The sequence below is a fragment of the Emys orbicularis genome, chromosome 7, assembly GCF_028017835.1.
Source record: "Emys orbicularis isolate rEmyOrb1 chromosome 7, rEmyOrb1.hap1, whole genome shotgun sequence".
Taxonomy (NCBI): Eukaryota; Metazoa; Chordata; order Testudines; family Emydidae; genus Emys; species Emys orbicularis.
Window position 1 is genome coordinate 129933911 of NC_088689.1, and position 22536 is coordinate 129956446.

General features: G+C 49.3%; 1 protein-coding gene across 1 annotated transcript in view; it reads left to right on the forward strand.

Annotated features, from left to right (window-relative positions):
• Positions 1–321: 321 nt before the first annotated feature.
• FAM107A (family with sequence similarity 107 member A) overlaps positions 322–22536 on the forward strand; it is a 29828-nt gene continuing 7613 nt past the window's right edge. The window contains exon 1 of the mRNA XM_065408471.1: positions 322–379. The gene's annotated coding sequence lies outside the window, so the exon portion shown is untranslated. The remainder of the gene's footprint in view (positions 380–22536) is intronic.

The following is a 22536-nucleotide window of genomic DNA, read 5'->3' on the forward strand; positions in this document are numbered from 1 at the left end:
GGCCTAGGCCGGTGAAACTAAGGCATATGGCAGAGGTGATGAATTGGACTTTAGGGCTAAAGGAGGTGATAGCTTGTTGCTACATTATTCCTCCTCCTTCCTAATGCCTGGGTTGGCTGAGAAGACGGCCAAGTCCCTCTCCCTCTCTGCTGGGAGGAGCAGGCTGAGGTGAGAGAGTGTGAGGTGCAGACTGCGAGTGTGAGGGACTGGCGCTCGTCGCGTGGGTGAGGTGGCTCAGACTGAGGCGATGGAGACAGGCCCCCCCGAGCACACAGAAAGGTCACCTCTTGCATTTCTCTCTCTTCTCTTTCACAGAAAGAATATTCTCTTCAGTCCACATTTCCTAACGGAAGTGGGAAGCATGCTGTCAACGGCTCAGGTGAGTGTCTGGGGCGAGCCACACCGGGGTGGGAATGGCGCGTTCTGCTCAGCCAAGCAACGGGGTGCTTCGAACGGCAAACGGGGCAATGCCCATTGTTCTGCACAATCAGTGTTCCGGGGGCTACCCCTTGCTAGCAAACACTGCCAGGCTGGGGGGGCCAGGGGAGGGAGCTCAGAACATGGGTTCCAGCCAGCCACAATCCTGGTCCTCACTCAGGTAGGAGGAGTGTTACTGAAACACAGTATTTCATATAGGAACATCCGGCTGGTTCTGTGCAGCAGCAGAAGTGCGGGAGAGGGTGCAGGAAACCCTCTCCCCCGCAGAGGGACCTGCCCAGGGCCGGCTCCAGGCACCAGCAAACCAAGCACGTGCTTGGAGCGGCACATTTTCAGGGGCGGCATTCCAGCCAGCCCTTTTTTTTTTTTTGCTTGGGGCGGCACACCTAGAGCCGGCCCTGGCAGCAGCAGCGCGTCCTGCACGGGGGGGGAAGGGCGGGGGGGCACCCAGGGGCTGCTGCAGTTCGCATCGGGGAGCAGCGCCCGCACTGTATGGCCAGGCAGGCTCCGAGCGCGGGGCACTTGGGCTGGGGGCCGCCCCATGGGGCGCATGGAGCTGCCTGCAGGTGCCGCAGGGCGGCTGCCCCCCAGCACCGCAGCCGGGGCTGGGCGAAGCAGCCCGAGCCACCCAGGGACTGCAGCAGGGCAGCCAGGAGCAGCAGCAGCAGTGGGGCCATAGTGGGGACCGGTGCCTGGGGTGTTGCCGTGCGGGGCCGCGTCCCACTCTCCGGGGCTCCGCTCCCTCTGGGGCTGCCCTGCCCCGGCTCCTCAGCCCCCTGCCGGGATGGTCCCCCGGCTCTGCCCTCCCAGGTCTGGCCAGTCCTGGAGGCGGGAGCCCCGGCTGGAGGGACCCTGAGCTGAGGCGCGGCCCGGGAGCCCCGCTGCTTACCCCAACCCTGCCAGCGCCGGACCGGCTGGAGGTGAGGGGGGAGCGGGCAGAGTCAGCACTGGTGGGGGGGAGCCCAGGGCTGGGGCAGCAGGGAGTGCGGGTGGGGTGGGGGGGAGAGCCCAGAGTTGGGGCAGCAATGGGTGCGGGTGGGGGAGGGGGGGAGAGCCCAGAATTGGGGCAGCAATGGGTGCGGGGGGGGGAGAGTCCAGAGATGGGGCAGCAATGGGTGTGGGTGGGGGGGGGGGAGAGCCCAGAGTTGGGGCGGCAGGGGGTGCGGGTGGGGGAGGATGGATTGGGGTGTGGGGGAGAGCCCAGCTCTGGGGCATCAGGGGGTGAGGGTGGGGGGGAGAGCCCAGGGCTGGGGCGGCAGGGAGGTGTAGGGGGAGCCCAGGGCTGGGGTGGGGGGCAGCCAAAAATTTTTTTGCTTGGGGCGGCAAAAAACCTAGAGCCGGCCCTGGACCTGCCACAACCTCAGTAGGGAGCCCAAGGAATATGCTAGTCTAATGCCATTGGTGCAGCTAGACTGTGGCCTGGTACCCAGGGCCCATGGTCTTGTTCCTCATCTGCACTAGCCAGTGCAGTTGAGCGGGTGAGGCGGGACGTGCGCATACACCTTGTAAAAGGGTAGCAGAGCTCCCCAGAATCCCTGGAGGAATTCGGGTTGAGCCAGCCAGCCCATCCCTGAGAACCGCAGCTCCAGCATGGCCCCTCTGCAGCTGCCCCCTCCCGAGCAGGCTGCCGCCTTCCCCTGACTCTTCAGCTCCATGGTTAGTAAGTCAATATTACAGCCAGCAGGAAATCCACATGCAGCTTCCCACACTGCCAGGGTCACACAGGGCAGCCAGCAAAACGGGTAACTCTGCCCTGGCTCCCCTGTTTCTTTCCAAGTGGTAAAATCCCCCACAGATGACAGCTCTGCTGCAATTGAAACGCAGCGATCGCAGGGCACCAGAGAGGAGCTCGGACAGCTGGGTGGGTTGTCTTGCAGAGGGGCCCCTCTCCCCACCCCCACAGCCTGAACTTTCCCCCAAACCCCAAAAGGAACCGTTCTCGGGGCGGAAAGTTTCTCACCCCCCACATCCCTCTCACCGATAAGTGTTTATGACCCCTGCTGAGACTAAATCCCACGAGATCATGGAGCTCGGGGTATACTTGCCCCCCCCATCATGAACCTGCTGAAGAGGGTGAAGCCCTGTGGGGGATGCTTTTGAAAACTCATGGCGATCGGGGGAGGTCCCGGATGACTGGAAAAAGGCTAATGTAGTGCCCATCTTTAAAAAAGGGAAGAGTGAGGATCCGGGGAACTACAGGCCAGTCAGCCTCACCTCAGTCCCTGGAAAAATCATGGAGCAGGTCCTCAAGGAATCAATTATGAAACACTTAGAGGAGAGGAAAGTGATCAGGAACAGTCAGCATGGATTCACCAAGGGGAAGTCGTGCCTGACTAACCTAATTGCCTTCTATGATGAGATAACTGGCTCTGTGGATGAGGGGAAAGCAGTGGATGTGTTATTCCTTGACTTTAGCAAAGCTTTTGATACGGTCTCCCACAGTATTCTTGCTGCCAAGTTAAAGAAGTATGGGCTGGATGAATGGACTGTAAGGTGGATAGAAAGCTGGCTAGATCGTCGGGCTCAACGGGTAGTGATCAATGGCTCCATGTCTAGTTGGCAGCCGGTTTCAAGCAGAGTGCCCCAAGGGTCGGTCCTGGGGCCGGTTTTGTTTAATATCTTTATTAATGATCTGGAGGATGGAGTGGACTGCACTCTCAGCAAGTTTGCCGATGACACTAAACTAGGAGGTGTGGTAGATACACTAGAGGGTAGGGATCGGATACAGAGGGACCTAGACAAATTAGAGGATTGGGCCAAAAGAAACCTGATGAGGACAAGTGCAGAGTCCTGCACTTAGGACGGAAGAATCCCATGCACAGCTACAGACTAGGGACCGAATGGCTAGGTAGCAGTTCTGCAGAAAAGGACCTAGGGGTCACAGTGGACGAGAAGCTGGATATGAGTCAACAGTGTGCTCTTGTTGCCAAGAAGGCTAATGGCATTTTGGGCTGTATAAGTAGGGGCATTGCCAGCAGATCGAGGGACGTGATCGTTCCCCTTTATTCGACATTGGTGAGACCTCATCTGGAGTACTGTGTCCAGTTTTGGGCCCCACACTACAAGAAGGATGTGGAAAAATTGGAAAGAGTCCAGCGGAGGGCAACAAAAATGATTAGGGGTCTGGAGTGCATGACTTATGAGGAGAGGCTGAGGGAACTGGGATTGTTTAGTCTCCAGAAGAGAAGAATGAGGGGGGATTTGATAGCAGCCTACAACTACCTGAAGGGGGGTTCCAAAGAGGATGGAGCTCGGCTGTTCTCAGTGGTGGCAGATGACAGAACAAGGAGCAATGGTCTCAAGTTGCAGTGGGGGAGGTCTAGGTTGGATATTAGGAAACACTATTTCACTAGGAGGGTGGTGAAGCACTGGAATGCGTTACCTAGGGAGGTGGTGGAGTCTCCTTCCTTGGAGGTTTTTAAGGCCCGGCTTGACAAAGCCCTGACTGGGATGATTTAGTTGGGAATTGGTCCTGCTTTGAGCAGGGGGTTGGACTAGATACCTCCTGAGGTCCCTTCCAACCCTGATATTCTATGATTCTATGCGGGGATACCCCCTAAGAACCCAGAGATGCAGGCACCACTGGAGGTTCCTTGCTGCTAAGCAGTATGTCTAAACCTCCTCCTTCCCCCCCCTCACAGTCCCCCCCATGGCAGCCTCAGTCCCTGTCCCCCCTTATGCTTGTCATGCTACTCTCCCCTTCCTCCCTTCCCTTCCCCCTCCATGAGCCTGTTCCCTTCCTGTTCTTTACCCCCATGCTCCTGTGAACTCATCCCCTCGTGCCCTTCCCCCGCCCCCTCTCTGTTAACAGGCTGCATGCCTGGTATGGCCCTGATCCTTTTGTCTGTGCGATACACTGACGTGGAGCATGCGAACATGCGTGTCTGGGCTAAGCGACCACGCAGCCTCCTATTTTCTCCCAGTCCAGAGAGTTTTTATTTACTGCAAGTTGTGGTTTAGGGGCCAACGGTCCCGGGTTCGATCCCTGCTCATAATCATGGTGTCGGTACCTTTATGTTGCTGCGGTTTGTGACACCTGTACCTTTTTGTCTTGTAGACTGTAAGCTCGCAGGGGCAGGGACTGCCTCTTCCTATGGGCTCGCCCAGGATCTAGCATGTTCTGGGCCCCACCAAAGTAGGAGCAATAATCACTCGACCAGTAACTACTGCTGCCCCAGATTCACGTTGCGGTGGATTATCCCGGGCGGTGGGGAGTGTGGGCCCATCTCTGGACCGTCTGGTTGTCACTGTCTGCGTGTGCAATGCAGCTTTCAGAGCAGCAATCCCTGCTGGAACCTGGGCAGTGATTCTGTGGGTTGCTGTGAGTGTTCTTGCTTCAATGGTTGTTCGATCATTGATCACACGTGAAGCTGTTTTCCTCCCCTGAAAAGCATCAGCTCGTCCTGAGCATGGAGCTAGCACTGGCTTTAGGAAGAATGTCCCCACGCTGAGCAATTAACAGCAAATAAGCCATTTCTGAGTGGAGCTGCCAAACTCCTGCAGAGGAGTTAATAATGCTCCCCTAAGGTGTGGGCGGCTCCCCTCGAGTCGCACAATAGTCATGTCATATCACAGGAGCCCAGCGGAATGGTTTTGTTAGTGCAGAATGTGCTTGTCAGCAGGGGAGGGAGCAGCTATGCAGCAAGCTCAGATCACGTGACTTTATTCTCACTCCCTCTGAAAAGATCTTACAGAAGTGAGAGAGCTTAGCAGTACAGAGCCAAAAAGTCATGCACACTTAGACCTGCACAGCACTGAGAAGAAGCTAACTCAGACTACACAATACTGAGAAGCTCAGAGACCTGGCTCTCATGTCTCAGAGGGTGGAGGACCAGGTGAGGGTACCACCTGGAGCTACTGGACTCTACAGAGCAATGCTGGTCAAATCAGGTAAGCACAGGTGTCTCTGGCAAAAGTCTCCCAGGTGCCCTCCCAGGCAGAACCAGAAATTTGATTAACTTGAAATTTCCATTCGACCTTCTGCCTGCGCTTCCCCTGCGTTGGCTTTGACAGCAGCAAAGGTGAAGTATTTTATGAACCCTCCTGGAGCTGTGCTGTCCCTAACAGGAATACTCTGCAGCACATCTGTGTTTATTTAAGGGACTATTTTACAGCTAGTTTTAAGTCATGTAACTCTTTTGAGATCTCTTTCCTTTAAACCTTCTATAGTTCACAGGCTTCTTCCGCCTCTCCGAACGGACCCATAGGCCGCTGTGTATACCGTGACCAATCCTGTGCTGTCACTCAAATGTTCTGTTTGGAAGGGAATTATGCTGGAAGAATACGTGCTAATGAAATCCCTGCTGTTTAACTTTGGAGGTTTTTCTCTGTGTTCTTTTAAATACCTTTGGGCTACCTAAAAACATTTTCTGGTGACTGGGACAATGGGATCTTTTTATTATGAGTATGCCAAAAGCAGAGAGCAAATATGTGATGATATATTAGTAGTGAATGTAGGATTTCTAGGCATCTGTCACTTCTTAACAAAAATAACTAAGCTGGTGCATTGGCAGTAATTAGCAATACGTACATTAGAAAGAGAATTCTTCTATGCCCATGAAAAATTTCAATAGTAATGACCCAAAACCCTGCCGTCACATTATGGTTTTGACCACTCCCATAGAATACCATGGCATGTTTTTATAAGTGTCGAGTGCTTGGCATTTCTGAAAGGCATTTCACTGAGACAGCTTGTTAATTGTTAATCGAGGCAGGACTCCAAGGATTGTCATGTGTATTTAACTGTCACAATCGGAGACATTTTAAACTCAATTGTTAACTAATTTACCAGATTTCACCTGCTGCCACCACAGCAGGGCTTTGGCTGCCGGGATAACTTTATAAGCAGTTTCAAGCTTAGCTGAAACACAGTCAAATTTGCATGAATTGTAAACACCTTATAACTCAGTTTGTTGAAAAATAAGCCAGTGTTTGTTTCACTTGGAAGATTTGGTGATTCCCTGTTCTGTTCATTCCCTCTGGGGCACCTGGCATTGGCCACTGACAGGATACTGGGCTAGCTGGACCTTTGGTCTGACCCAGTACGGCCGTTCTTATGTTCTTGAGAAATTAGCTAGTGAGCAGGATTGGAGCAGTCCCAGGTGTCACGTCCAACCCTTCTGGATTTGAACGCCTTGTGAAGGTATCAATACTGACAGCTCATGTTCTCAGCAGACAATGCTAGCATCTGGTTCTCAGTAGGCACTGGACCACGCTAAGTTACACCGGTGTAAATCTAGAGGGACTCCATTACTTTTGAGTTTCTTTTAACTTAATTTGCAACAGTGTAGGTGACAGCAGAATTTGTCCCCCGATTTTCAAGAATGGCACTAAGAGTTGTGCTGGGTGGGTACATGGGACTATTAGTGAGTACCAGCACCTAGATGCCATGAAACAGTGTGTTACTCCTTGCACAGCTGTTTGGGGATATAGCAGGGTGAGTCTCTTTCTCAGTAACACTGGTGTAAATCCAGAGTAATGCCACCGACTATTTACAGATCAGAAATGGCAGGCTGTGGGAGGGGCTGGATGGCTCAGGAGCTGGGTAATGTGCTGTGGAGTCTTTGCCTTTCACAACAGGTTGCTGGATCAATCTAGCTTAGATCAGTGGTAACCCAAAGATGTTACCAACTGAGAGCTGATGACCTACATGGAAGTAAAGGGTGTGGTCTCCTCCCCGTGGATGGGCACCCACCTCCCAAAGCTGACAATTCCAGGGACCCTCCGGAAAGCTCACACTACTGCTGGCTGTGCTGCACTTGCTCTGTGGATGAACAGAGATCTCCATTCCCCAGGGCTGTCGGCCTGGAACCCTTCACCAGCACGAAATTCATAGAACAATCTATCAGGTTAGAGCAATTTGACAGAGCACAGAACAAAATATGTTGTAGGGAACAGGCCTGCACTGGCACTAGGGAAGGACTAGGCAACCCAGCCGTCTTTTCAGTCTCTAATTTATTAATACATCTCCATGGGGCCACCATGTCAGAGCTAATAAGTAAGACAGGGAAGCCACCAGCCCTGTGATGAGCGGGACACTCTGAAATGTTCCTTGTATGTTCTTTATCCCTGAACCCGGCTTCAGGAACACAGTTAAAAATCCAGGTGACAATAGCTACTGTGGCCGCTGTATAAAAACATGAGCAGACACTGCTGTCAAGGTTTCTTTGCTTTCCCCCAGAAACAGTTTGTACCACAAAAGGCCATTTTCTTCCACCCTTATTCATGGTGAGAAGTACCTTATTCTGCGAGCAGTCCCTAGAGAGATTGCCTTTGCTATGAGATGAGCTTAATAAATTAGTGGAGAACAGTTTCTTTCCACACCCAGAGTGACATATAGCACAGAGATTCATGCACTGCACCTGGTCTGAAATCACATGGATCTTAACTGTAAAAAAAATAAAAAAACTTTCCTTCCCATAAAAACAACTTATTGCATTTGTAATGCCATTCATGTTTTCTTTCTCTTCCCGACATTGTGCCCTTTGTTCTTTGTTTTGTCCCTGAATTTTAGCTTAGAGAACCTGCAATGTGTGCATTTGCTGCTCTCATTCAGAGAGTTAGGAATCATTTCCCAGGGTGATCACATCAGGTTACATTTGTCCTATTGCATTATAATGACCAGAATTAGGCTTGGTTAATTATTTAAAACTATAGATTAAACGGGGACAAAGGATTTTTGTCTTCCTTTTGGAGCATGCCCTGTTGCTCCTCAGAGATGTGACTGCCTAACCCAAGGGTGAGTGATGAGGAGGGGAATGTCTGCCAGGTCTGTGGTTAGACCCTGTTTCCCCTGGATGGCATGCAGACAAACCAGAGCAAACGCCATGCACAGCAAATTCCAGAAGCTGCCTACGCGGCAGAGACTAAGAACCCAGACACTTAAGAAAATCATAATGATGATGCCAATGATGCTCTGACAGTTAAGATAATTAGCATCTGCCAATCATAGGGCTTTCTGTAATGCTAATTGCAATGTCCATCACCACTGCAGACACTAAGCTAATGTAAGGGAATCAAGTTGTTGTTTTGTCCCTAAAATGATCCTTGTTAATAATGAGACTCAAAATGGTTACTGCTCTGAATCACATATTGTAGGTTTTGATCCTTAAAAAGCATCTGTCTAAGGCATTTCTAAACACCACTGAATCTCTGGTAGATTCTAGGATGCATTCACTTTTGATCATATAAACAAGACAGTTCTGCATTTGGCTCTTTTCTTAATCTACTGACACCTCAGGGGATAGAACAAAACTTTCCAAATCAGTTCATTTTCCTGGGGTTTGGAGAATTCAGGAGGATCAGGCCAGGTCAGCATTCAAAATGCTTCTTATTTGGAAGCTAGGTTCTTATTAATTTCATGCAAGACACATATTCCCACTGGCTAAAGAATACTGGCTGTGCTGCTCATTACTGTGACAAAACAGGGACCAGTATGTGGCTGCTTTATTGGTCTGTGTCTTCAGAGTAATGTCCAGGAGGAACTGTGTCTGGAGCAAGTAGATTGTGTCTCTCTAGTCAGGATCCTTTTGCAAATCTAACTCTGCTCTGTGAACATGTAGGGGCAGAGCCTGGCATAGCATCACTGACTTCAGAGGAGCTGTGACAATTTACTCTGTAGATCTCCCCCAAAGACCTTACTATGGGAATTATAAAGCAAGGAGAACTCTAGCAAACAGAAACTCATGACAGATTAACGTTTCCTTTGTGTTTGTGGAACAAAAGTCAAAACAAATATCTGTCCCTTTCCCACAGCATCAGATTATACCAAAGTCATTGTGCGTGTCAGCAATGTTGGGAAACAAAACAACCGATCTCTGGATTCCCTTGATATGGTTGGAAACGTTACCTAAGGCTCCTCCAGAGATCTGAGACATGTTACCGTTACTTGTGCAGCGTGGGTCAAAGGGACGGTAGAAGGATTCAAAACTCGCATGACTTCTCCAGTGTAACCTCAGGTTAAAAGCATAACAAAGAGCCTCCTGTTGATTTGTTACTGTATCTTTCGTGTCTTTGTATGACTTTGAGTACAGGATGTTGGGATACAGAACAGCCTACACCTAAATATTTCCAATCTTATCTCTTTTTAGTAAAGTAGCAAAAAAATAATCTAAATAACTGCAGGGTTATGATATAAATTGCCAAGAGGCAAGAAATTCAAACTGAAGGATAATCATAGAATTGTATTCACCCACAAAAGCTTATGCTCCAATACTTCTGTTAGTCTATAAGGTGCCACAGGACTCTTTGTAGAATCATAGGACTGGAAGGGACCTTGAGAGGTCATCTAATCCAGTCCCCTGCACTCATGGCAGGACTAAGTATTATCTAGACCATCCCTGACAGGTGTTTGTCTAACCTGCTCTTAAAAATCTTCAATGATGGAGATTCCACAACCTCCCTGGGCAATTTATTCCAGTGCTTAACCACCCTGATAGTTAGGAAGTTTTTCCTAATGTCCAACCTAAACTGCCCTTTCTGCAATTTAAGCCCATTGCTTCTTGTCCTATCCTCAGAGGTTAAGAACAATTTTTCTCCCTCCTCCTTGCAACAACCTTTTATGTACTTGAAAACTGTTATCATGTCCCCTCTCTGTCTTCTCTTCTCTGGACTAAACAAACACAATTTTTTCAATCTTCCTGTAGGTCATGTTTTCTAGCCCTTTAATTATTTTTGTCGCTCTTTTCTGGACTCTCTCCAATTTGTCCACATCTTTCCTGAAATGTGGAGCCCAGAACTGCACGCAGTACTCCAGATGAGGCCTAATCAGCACAGAGTAGAGTACAAGAATTACTTCTCATGTCTTGCTTACAATCCCTTTGCCTTAATTCATTCTTTAGGACATGCATATGGCATAACATAAAGTGTCATCACGCCACATCTAGCACCATATATAGTGCCAGATTCAAAGTCCACTGAAGTCAGTGGAAATTCCCCCATTGATTACAATCACCTTCGGATCAGATCCAGAGATTGCCTTCCCGCACTCATCCGAGACCCCCTGCAAATTGGCTCAGCGGAGTAGTGTCAGTTGCGTTGTCAAGGGCCTGCAGGAAGCAGAAATGCTGGGTCTTGCTGTTCGAAATGCACACATTAAAACTTCTGGAAAACACATATTTTCTTCAAAAAATGTGCAGAGTTTTTAAAGTTCCTAATTCATCACAAAGGCTCCCTTGAAACTATAGTCTTATGCTTTGTCCTGGCATCTCCCTGGGAATCTTTATGTTATACGGTGATAAGTGGAACTTCTAGTACGTAGTGTGTGGAGTTTGAGATATCAGGTGGCTCCTTCAGTCAACAGGGACTCTTTCCATTAAGATTTAGGGATTTTTAATATGTGGATACTGAAATATTAGCCGGTAACAGGTCCCTTGTGTTCCATGGTATTGTCAATGTGGATGCCATTTATTTTTACGTGAGACTGAAGGTGCTCTAGGTTCATGCCTTAAATTTCCTTGTGGAATTCGGACTGACCAGCGGCAAGTGAGCATTTGCAGCCATCTCTCTTCTAAACAAACAAACTGCAAACTGTGAGCTACGTTTTTGAACAGTCACATCCACGTTTAGAGACGTGAAGGCCCCAAGAGGTGCCTGCACTTCTATGTGTGCTGCCGTAGGCACACACACAAACCCTTGAAGTGCTCATGCAACAAAGGGTAGTGTGGGGCCCGTAGACATGTGTACACGCGCTCCAGCCTACCTTAAAGTGCTTAACTTTAAGCATGTGCTTAACTCCCATTTGTTTCATTAGCAATGAGTGATGCGGCAGGCAGAGTGGAGGAAAGAGATCTGAATTCAGCATGCACAGAGGCCAGTTTTATATATACTGTGTTTGTCTGGTAGCTGCCTTGCCCATCTTGCACTCCTGAGCCCCTGGTGACCCCCTTCCTCCATCTCCACGCGTTGTAGTGCACCTTTGACTTCAGTGTTCAAGTTAGGTGTATGCTTTGCTAAACTGGGGCCTCGGGGGGTGTACCTCTGTAAAATTCCAGCCTCCAGCACAAACTATACTGATACAGATATATCACTAAGTTCTGATTCTTGTTTAAGCCGGGGTGAATTTTGGCGGCCAGGTTATAGACGCCTTAAAATCAGGAAGCACTGCTGACACATCTGATGCAGCCCTGTGACGAAGTGGGACTGTTCTTAATGTTTTCCTCAGTTTCCCCTATGCAGTTCTTAAGTATCTAGGTGGTGGGATAAGGGTGTATGGTTGCTGCAGAGCAAAGGGCCAGGGTACATAAATGCCCGACACTCTGTCTCCTAGCAACTGATGGCCTGGGCCCCTCCTCTGCAAAGGTGCCAACTGAAGGTGTTGGAGACAAAGGGATCAGGTGACCTCCTGGCCCGGGAAAGAGACAAAGCCCAGAGAAGGAGGGGCTGGATGGGGGTTGGAGTTTGGAGCTAGCTGGGGACTGGAAGGGAGGGCGGACGGGGGTCTGCCTTGCTGGGCCCCAGAATGGACCTGGGGGAGGGGTCCCGTTCGCTGGACCTACAAGCTCTGTTTTAGACCGTGTTCCTGTCGTCTAAAAACCTCTGTTTTACTGGCTGGCCGAGAGTCACGTCTGACTGCGAAGTGGGGGGTGCAGAACGCTTTGGCTTCCCCAGGACCCCGCCGGGGTGGACTCGCTGTGGGAAGCGCACGGAGGGGCATATGCTGAATGCTCCCAGGACAGACCCAGGAGGTGAAGCCGTGTGAGCTTCTTGCCCTGAAGACAGTCTGCTCCGAGGGAGAGGAGGCTCCCCAAAGTCCTGCCTGGCTTTGTGGGGAGCAGTTCCAGAGCATTGCCCGGGGACTCCGTGACAAGCCCTAACTGTGGCAATGTGAATGATGACATTGTTCCATTTCACCCAAATGCCCAATGTCATTTCTGCGGCACAGACATTTGCTGGTGGTGCACAGTCAAGGCCTGCCAGCACTACTGCAAACTGTGGTACTAGCTTGAAAGAAAGAGCTCGGCAGGTTAGCCAAAATCAGCCCTTTCATGTATGAATACAGACCTAGCTGAGATTTCTCAAACTCTTTCCACCCTCTGGCCATGTTAGAGCCAGATTTCCACGGGTTGGGGAACCGAACCTTTGTAGCCGTTTGGCAAAGCATCACACTTCAAACATCTTTGGGAGCAGAAGGCATTCAGAATGCTGCAGAATTTTCCATCCCCCCAGTGAGTGTTAAATGGCCATTGCCAGATCCTTTTTTCCCTCTGCAACAAAGGAGATTGAACTTCTAAATGAATTAGCAAGTGCAATGGTATCGCAGTGCAAGAAAAGGCCAAGTCGGCTATTCCTAATTGTAATGGAGGTTTTTTAAAGCTAACAGAGAGATCTTTATGTGTCTTTGAATATAGCCTTAAATATCTGCTTGATACTTAGTTTCCTCCCTGCCTTAACTTATCTGTTATTCAAAAGATACTAAAGCTGCTGCTATTTTTTTAAACATCTCTCCCAGATCCCAACAAAAATTGCTCCATACAGATGGGTTTTTAATATAATTTCTGCAGAATGCAGCATTTGGGGGTTTGGGTTTTTGGGGGGGGGTTTTAAGTGGAGCAGCTCCAGAGTTATACCAGGAGTTGGCTTGGGCACTGGAACCTTGGTGCAAGTTTGAGTTGCCATGGAGACGTGTTGTGTTTGATATTTGTGCTTTGGCAGATAAAACGCTGCTTGAGTTTAGAACACCACTGTGATGGCAAATTCTTGGAAATGACTATAACCTCATCAGTGCTGTAACTGAGCATGTGGAGTGCATAATGTAGGTTATTTCATAGTGTCAGATCAACAACCGAACCATTCCAACTTGCTATGATAAGCCACGTTGCAATACAGTATATTGAGTTGTGGCTTTTAGATGACTCATGCAATGCATATTCTCCCACTACCCTATAAAAGTGTTGATACTACACCAACCCAGTTCAGTAGCCACCATCACTAATTCGCTATTTTGCCATGACTGTACTGAGATTTGTTCTTTTTGATCACAATAAGATACAGACAGGATATGCAAATAAGCAATAGGTTACTTCCTAGAGCTGTATTCATAAATCACCATTCAGGAGAGGTGGATTGTTAGAACACTCTATTCAGCCGGTGATTTTAAGAGCCCTGAATAGCCACATTTATACCCAAGCTTCTGGAATCTTGGTCAAGTTTTGACTTTCTGGCCAATCTCCAGCAGGAACAGGGTTTCCTAGAATTATGAACATTAATGCTCCCTCCATGTGCGTCCTGACCCCAACCCCAGAATCATGCTTCAGGCCTCTAGTTTTACACTGGTGCCCTGTGTCCCAATCACCTATAAACAGAGAGAAAGAGGAGGAGGAGGAAAAGCGTTTTATTGATATAATTTGTCCTGAAGCAATCACATAACGTATAGAAGTATGAAATAATGAAATACAACGCACATTCAGTCCTCCCTGAAAATCCAGCAGCAGTATTTCAAGAACCTGTAAGAGGGATAATAGGAGTTTGTTTGGTGCCCTTGAATATTTCCTATACCCAGTATACATGTGTACTGCAGCACCCACTGTAGTTAAGGTAGGACTATTGTATTTAACAGATACCACCTGTTGTAGATATTTTCTAACTTTCATCTAAGCCCCCTTTTTCAGTTGTTCCTAATTTATTTTAAAAACTCCTTTTGGGGCTGAAATTTTCCATGCTTGGTCTCTGCTCAAAGGTGAACTTTTGTGGAAAGATTGAGTGAAATCATTTTGCAATTATTCGGTCATGAACAAAAACCTTTTCCCCAGATGTTCTAGCCAGAAAATTAGTACTCAGATAACTCAACCATCAGAAACTAGGAATTGGAAACTTGGCTTGTTTTGTAGATCTCACTGAAGCTTAAAAATCAAAGCACTCTGAAGAGGAAAAGCTCAATAGCATTAAAGTTATACCTTTTGAAAGTCAGCACTTTTTGCATGTGTGCATTAGAATTTTTCCACACATTTTTATGAAAACATATAAATAATTTATATTGGTATATTTCCAGGTTAAGGGGGCATATGTTAAGGTCATCCCAGGTAAGGTTGCATTAGTCAAGGATGCCCCAGTTGGCAACATTAATCATTGAAACATCTGTGAAATTATTTTGTTCAAATAGTGATTGATTTTTAAGTGTCAATGAGATCAACCAAACCAGCTAACTTTGACATTTCTAGCTTCAGCCCTTTTTAAATTTTCTAAGTTGGAATAAAAACAGCAGAATAGCAGACACCCAGTTAATGGAATCCACTCGTTAGTGAAGCCAGCATTGCTTGTGAGCGCCACTGGTTGAGAGTTCTATATCAAGAATATTGCAAGGTTGGCCAAGAAAGGATTTCTAAAGGGCTGCTGACTTTTGAAGGATAGTGCTGCTTCAGCCACAAAGCCCAAGAGTCTGCGGAGCTCATTAACACTGCCAGGGAACCGTTAGCCTATTATTTGTATTATGATAAGCAAGATGTGGGGGCTATTGTTCTATTTGTCAAACACAGAGCGAGAGGCAGTTTCTGCCCTGGAGAGCAACACTCAAAATAGAGAAGCCAAAGAAAGGGTGGAGGGAAGGGACCTACCATACAAGTAGAGTGAACAATGGGACAGCTTGTAAATGCCGTGCGGAGTGGGGGAAGGTTGTGGATGGGTTGGTTTCCTGTTTTCCTTTTGGGGGGGGGTTGTTCAGAGGGAAGAGGATTATAGCTACGGGGCGGGGCAAAGTTAAAGGGGAATTGAGAAGGGAAGCACAAGTCAGGCGGAGTGATGCTGGAGAGGAGAGACTGTCAGGGAGGGAGCGGGCAGCCAATCAGCAAAAGGGAAAGAATTTCAGAGTAAAATCTGTAAAAAGCAGGTAGGCGCTGAGTCCTCGGGTCTCCCCTGTACAGCTCTGGTCCGGGAGTGCTGGGGCGGAGCCTCAGCCCAGAAATAAAGCTTCTGAAGCCTATTAGCCCTGGGTTACTTTCTTTCTTTGCTTGTGTTTTTAGTCATTTCCCCCCCTCAATCCCTTTTAGAAACCTGCTGGACCCAGCCTCAAGCTGTAACCAGCCATTGCACCTGGCCACTGAGTGATTACTTTCACTTCCCTTTAGCGGGGAGCTAATCCACTTAACATTCCTTGAGATTATTCTCCTGCATCCAGACCGGTAGACAAGGCAGCTAGAGCCCTTTAATAACAGCACCCCAGGCACCAGCATAGCAAGTCTCTGCCAGGTATGGGGATATATGGTTCTGTGGTCATGGTGCAAGGCCGTAAAGTGATCCATTTTTCCAAGACAGGGCATTTCCAGAGTGAATCCTTTCTAGTTAGAGATAAGTAGAAGGACCCCAAATACATTCTCTGTGACATGCATCTCCTGTCTCGTCGGGAAAAGACATCATTGTGACCCAAAGAGCAGAAGCAAATGAGATACAGGGATGGGGTTCACAGCTCGATTCACCCTCTGAGTTTGGGTTTCCACCCCAGTCCAGAAAATATAACTTCACCCTGAAAGAGAGTGATGCTAGTGTCTGCGAGACCAGCTCACAAGGGAAGAGACAGCATCATGCCACTCCAGAAGCCATCACCCCTGCCTGGATAGTATTCAGAATAAGAACATAAGAACGGCCATAGTGGGTCAGACCAATGGTCCATCTAGCCCAGTATCCTGTTTTATGTTCTTATAGGCAGCAGGTTTAAAACAAACAAAAGGAAGTATTTTTTTCACACAACGCACAGTCAACCTGTGGAACCCCTTGCCAGAGGATGTTGTGAAGGCCAAGACTATAACAGGGTTAAAAAAAGAACTAGATAAATTCATGCAGGATAGGTCCATTAATGGCTATTAGCCAGGATGGGCAGGGATGGTGTCCCTGGCCTGTTTGCCAGAAGCTGGGAATGAGCGACGGGGGATGGATCACTTGATGATTCCCTGTTCTGTTCATTCCCTCTGGGGCACCTGGCACTGGCCACTGTTGGAGGACAGGATACTGGGCTAGATGGACCTTTGGTCTGACCCAGTATGGTTGTGGTTATGTTCTTATGTTCTGTCTTCCGACAGTGGTGAATGCCAGGTGCTTCATGGGGAGTGTACAGAACAGGGCAGTTGGAATGATCCACCCTGTCTTCCTCTCCTGGCAGTCAGAGATTTAGGGTCAGCCTGAGCATGGGGTTGCATCCCTGACCAGCTTGGCTAATAGCCATTGATGGACCTGTCCTGCATGAACTTCTCTAGTTCTTTTTTTAACCCAGTTATACTTTGGCCATCACATCATCCCCTGGCAATAAGTTCCACAGGTTGACTGTGGGCTGTGTCAAAAAGTAATTCCTCTTGTTTGTATTAAACCTGCTGCCTATTAATTTCATTGGGTGACCCCTGGTTTTTTTATTGTGGGAAAGGTTAAATAACACGTCTCTATTCACTTTTCCACTCCATTCATGATTTCATAGACTGCTATCATATCCTCCCTTAGCAGTCCAAGCTAAACAGCCCTAATCTTTTTAGTTTCTGCTCGTACAGAAGCCATTCCATACCCTGGATCATCTTTGTTCCCCTTCTCTGAACCTTTTCCGGTTCCATTATATCCTTTTTTGAGATGGGGCAACCAGAACAGGACACGGTATTCAAAGTTTGGCGCACCATGGATTTATATAGAGGCAATATGATATTTTCTGTCTTATTTTCTATCCTTTTCTTAATGGTTCCCAACATTCTGTTTGCTTTTTTGGCTGCCTCTGCACATTGAGTGGATGTTTCCAGAGACCCATCATCCACAATGACTCCAAAATCTCTTCCTTGAGTGGTAACAGCTAATTTAGAACTCAGAATTTAAATCCCAGAATGGGATTGGTAGAGTTCAGAGGACGCTTAGATCCCTCCTTAGTCAGAGGGAGGGCCAGGTTCGTATGGGGCCCGGCAGGAGGAGAGGATGAAAACAGAAGATTGGGAAGGTCTGCACAAAACTACCTGCATTCCAAGCAGCGCTGCCATTCAGGAGTTGTAGTGAGGATCATTCCATCCAAGTGTAGGTTTCGTCTTTTCTAAATCTAGTGTTTGAAAGCACATTCAGTGCCCCCAGCAAAAGCAGATTGACAGTGTGTTCCATAACACACATCAGGTTGGGACTGAAAACAGCCTCAACTGGGAGTGGCTTGGCTATTAAAGTGTGGCTGGAAGCCCTTGCTGAAAACAGACACAGTCAGGCTGAGCAGCAGGAAGGCCATGTATTGTTCATGACCCGGACTTTGCTTCTTTGCCCAGGCCAGGTGGGGGCCTCACACACTTTGGTGACCCTCGCAAACATGCAGTTCTGTCTGCAGAACACCGGGCCTCTGACAGGGGCCCAAAAAAGGCCAGAAACAATTATCCACTGATGCTGTAATGTCAGTCAGAGACAGCAGCCTGCAGGGGCTGCACGGCTGAAAGACCTCAGTCTGTGGTGGGTGCAGGGATATTAATTCAGTATAGATCGTGGCAATTAGATAGAGACCTGACATTTTGGCTACGTCTTGCTTCGTGGGGCTCAAAGGCAGCATCTAGCAAACTAACAAGTATGGGGAGCTACAATTTTCCTGATGTGGCAGAGTTTCAGACGATGCATTTGCAGTTATCTAACACTCCAGAGAAACCATGTTTTTCAAACACCAGCTAGTGCTTTTCCAAAGCATTCTCCCATCCTTGTTTTAAGGGGAGGCAATCAGTGCTCCACATTGGGCTGGGCAGAATGGTCATTAACCCCCTCCTGTAAAATGCAGAGGTGGACCAGAAAGGAGCCTGGCTTCGGGTCCTCAAATCTGGTGGTGATTTTAGCTCTGGAGTCCATTGTAACAACCAATGTTTGGGGCAGTACTTGGGCTCAGATAAACGGTTCTGGTTTGGGCCCCTTGCTAATAAAATATGTGTAAAACTCGATAGTAATGAAACTATAACTATGCCAAACCCACTAAAGTTGTCCATCCAAACCTAGATCTATACAAACATTCAAAGATAAGGAGGGAGAAATGTCACCAAGCTCCTCCCCTAAGTGAGCTGTATGGTTTAGAAGAAAAGTCTGTGTCCTGTAACGTCTGGCCCGGCTGGGTATTCAGGGTCACACATGATGGTGCATATACTAGATATCTGTGTATTGCTTATTAAGCAGCACTTCCCCGTTGCTTTTGAAACAGGTGATATGATAAAGGCTCACTGTATTTTTCTTGAACGAGGTGTCCTGCATGCTAGACACAGCACAAAACCTAAGTGAAGCAAGAAGTTGCTATAGAAACTTCCTTTATATTGATACCAGAGTAAATATTTGCTGAAAACTTACCTAACTTGTTGGCATGCCTGTTTCAAGTACTGGAGATCTGCAGGGACTTTGACTGTGGTCTGAAATGCAAAATTTAAGGCAAGATTCTCCTTTAAGATCCGCTCAGCAGTGAGACCTGCACAGGTCAGGCTGCCGAATATGCACTCTGTGCCTCTGAGAAGAGAATTTCTCCCTTATTCTTTGGGCCTAGCAGGCATTGCCTTGGCTTGGTAAACATTTCAAAGGGAACTCCTCCTTCCACCACTCCTATCCCTAGGAGTGTTAACCTTGTTCCTTTAAAAGGAAATGGCTTTCCCCCTCTTACTCCTCACTTCCTCTTCAGTTTGAGGGCTTGGTTCCTATTTCACCCCAATTTCTCCCCTGTTTGACCTGCATGCTGCCTAGGTATAACAGCAGGAGGTGAGCACATGAATGTCTGCTGCAGTGAAAGCTGGCCTAACCATTTCCTGGCATCCAGTGCTTTAGAAATCTCACGTTTTTATTAAAATAAGTTGGTTCCTGACTCTAGAGCTTGATTATGCCCAGCTGGACTCTATCAATGTGTTATGACTGTAAACATTAGGGGCCCAGTCCCCCACCGGTGTAGGTCTGCACAGCTCCAGGTTTGATGGGGCTTTGCAGATTAAACCAGCTGATGATTTGGACCTAAACCAGGCCTGGTTTACATTCTGCAAAACCAAAACCAGTGGTGATTTGGAACCTGGCCCTCTGCTACCCAAACCTCACCCACCAGGTAGGGCATGACTGGAAGGGTTTGGGTCTGGCCCATTGCTAACTTAAATGGTCACTGGTCATTCAGCCATCGAGGCAAGCAGGAGTAGGGCCCAGTATCTGCCATGCAGCCTCTCTCCCTGTACGTATCATAGCAACAGCCCCAAGAGCCCCACGCCACTGTCTGTTCTGTCTGGCGCAGGTAGATGCACCGGCCACTTGACCGGCTCTGGTAACTCTCCAGGCAGGCAGCCAATCCACCCAGAGGCTTTTCAGCCACAATACTCTGTTCCTTTCTCTGGAAAAACAAAGTGAAGGCAGCTCCTCTCAAGGACTGAAATGTTACATGAGGCTTCTCAGACTAATAACAAAGGCTGTGCCCTTCTCCCTCAGAGCCGCATGGACGCCAGGTGTCTCTGTGCCTCCAGTTTCACCCCGGAATACAAAAGGGAACTGCCACTAAGGCAGAAAGGCGAGAGAATTACAACAAGGCCAGGAAATGCGGGTGTCAGGTTGTCATCTAGGTTCCAAGCCTTTTGCTTTGGGCTTCTCTCTTGTGTTCTTTGCAAGCTAGAAAGGAGAAGCACTTTCCAGGGTGGCCTTCCAATTCTGTTTGTCAATGATTTTGAGATGGGTCCCATGAAAAACTTCCGTTCTCTGCTTGTCTGGCACAAAGACAAGGAGCTTCAGTCTGAGGTACGGACGAGGCACCCAGAGCTCCCCCCTGCTGCTCCATCAGCGGGCTTCAGCCTGACCTGTGGGACCCCCTGTACCCGGGAGAGGCCGTTCAGGCTCCAGGGCTATCCTGTCTTCACCTCTCTCTGAAGCTGCCCTCCGGGGCGCCAAGTGCCGTCTCTGAGTCTCTGTCTGCTAGGAAATGGACTGAGGCCTCCACTCCTTCCACAGCTCTGCCTGGGTGGGGAGGAAACTGCCACATGCGGAGCCCAAACCAAACGCCCTCCAATGTCCATGGCCTGTCCCAGATCTATGCCCTCTGGCCTTTTTCACCCGGAAAAGTGCCTTCCCTAGAAAGCCTCAAACGTCTAGACATGAGGAAAGGGACTCTATGTGAACAGCAAGCCAATGGCTTTTATAGGTGCTGGTAGGGCTGCCAACTTGCTAATCGCAGAAAACCGAACACACTAGCCCCGCCCCTGCCCTGAGGCCCGCCCCCACTCACTACATCCCCCCTCCCTCAGTGGCTAGCTCTCCCCCACCCTCACTCACTTTCACTGGGGCTGGGGATCAGGACTCTAACTGGGGGTGTAGGCTCCGGGTGGGCCAGAAATGAGGGGTTCAGGGTGCAAGAGGGGGCGGGAAGGGGTGAGGGTGCCGGCTGGGGGTGGTGGCTCTGGGGTGGGACCAGAAATGAGGGGTTCAGGGTGCAGGAGGGGGGTCTGGGCTGGGGCAGGGAGTTGCGGTGTGGGAAGGGGTGAAGGTGCCGGCTGGGGGTGCTGGCTCTGGGGTGGGGCTGGGGATGAGGGGTTTGGGTGCAGGAGGGGGCTCCAGGCTGGGGGGTGGGACTGAGGGATTCGGGGTGCAGGAGGGGGTTCTGGGTTTGGTGGGGCTCAGGGTTGGGCAGGTTTACCTCAGGCAGCTCCTGGTCAGTGGCGCAGCGGGGCTAAGGCAGGCTCCCGGCCTGTCCTGACTCTGTGCTGCACCCCGGAAGCAGCCAGCAGGTCCGGCTTCTAGGCAGGGGGGCCAGGAGGCTCCGCGCGCTGCTCTCGCCCGCAGGCACCGCCCCACCACCTCCCATTGACCGCAGTTACACGGGGCCAGATCCCACTGACATATGACTGAACCTTGCAAAAACAGACCCAGTGCTGCAGAGAGAGAGCTTGGGTTACAACACAAACCCTCTAAATGATGATACTAAGCAGGCTGATAGCCGTATGGCTTTGATATTAGTTACATGCAGGCCTGAACCCTTTGGCTGAGCTCCACTAGAGGCATTTCAAGTCATTTGGCCATAGAGTGCCCGTCTGGTAGAGTGCAATGGAGGAGATGCCTGGGTCCTGAACCCACAGGTAAGCCCTGAGTCGTGTTTTAGGGAACACGGGCACTTGTCACGTTCTCACTTTTCTTTCTATACGCCACCCTGAACTGTGTCAGGCAAAGGACCCATGAAGAGTTACATAAGAACGGCCAGACTGAGTCAGACTAAAGGTCCATCTAGCCCACTATCCTGTCGTCCGGGAGGCTCCACCAGTGGCGTAGCTAGGAGTGGAAATTTGGGTGGGCCCCGACTTTCGGGTGGACAGGCAATGATAGCCTGTGCTAGCCAGGGCCGGCTCCAGGCACCAGCCGACCAAGCACGTGCTTGGGGTGGCACCTTGTAAGGGGCGGCCAATCTTGGGGTAGCAGGGGGCGCTCGGGGTTTTGTTTTTCGGGGGTTTTTTTTGGTTTGGTGGGGTGGCGCTCGAGGGTTTTTTTTGTTGTTGTTTTTGTTTCGGCGACGTGGCGCGGCGCTCGGGGGGGTGTTTCGGCGGCGCGGTGCTTGGGGGGGTGGGTTGTTTTTGTTTTGGCAGCGCGGCGCTCAGGAGGGTGTTTCGGCAGCATGGCGCTAGGGGGGATGTTTTGGCAGCGCGGCGCTCGGGGGGGGTTGTTTTTGTTTCGGCGGCGCAGCGCTCGGGGGGGTGTTTCAGCAGCGCAGCGCGGCGCTGGGGGGGGTGTTACGGTGGGGCAGCGCTCTTTTTTTTTTTTTTGCTTGGGGCGGCAAAAAAGTTACAGCCAGCCCTGGTGCTAGCTCAGCTTCTCCCCTGATACCACGCCCTGTTCCTAGCCCCGGTTCACAACCCTTGGGGTTTTGGTATTTTCTCCCCTAGCTTTCTCGTCCTTCCCCTTGGTTCCTCTGGAAAAGGGAAGAAACAAAAGAAATTAAACCCAAAAGTATCCTGACCGACTTCCCCCCCCTCCACTGCTGCAAATCAGTGGGCTCCACTGAAGCCTGATTTTTCACCAGCTGAGGATCTGGCCCTAGAAGTATATGACTCAGCCAGGCATTTGTCACTGAACGGCTGCACCCAGCCATCTTTCACGTCAGCCAATAGTAATGTATGATTCTAATGGAAAATAATTTGGTATAAGAAATCATTGGCCCAGGATTCCAGCAGCCTTTAAATGTGTACTGAA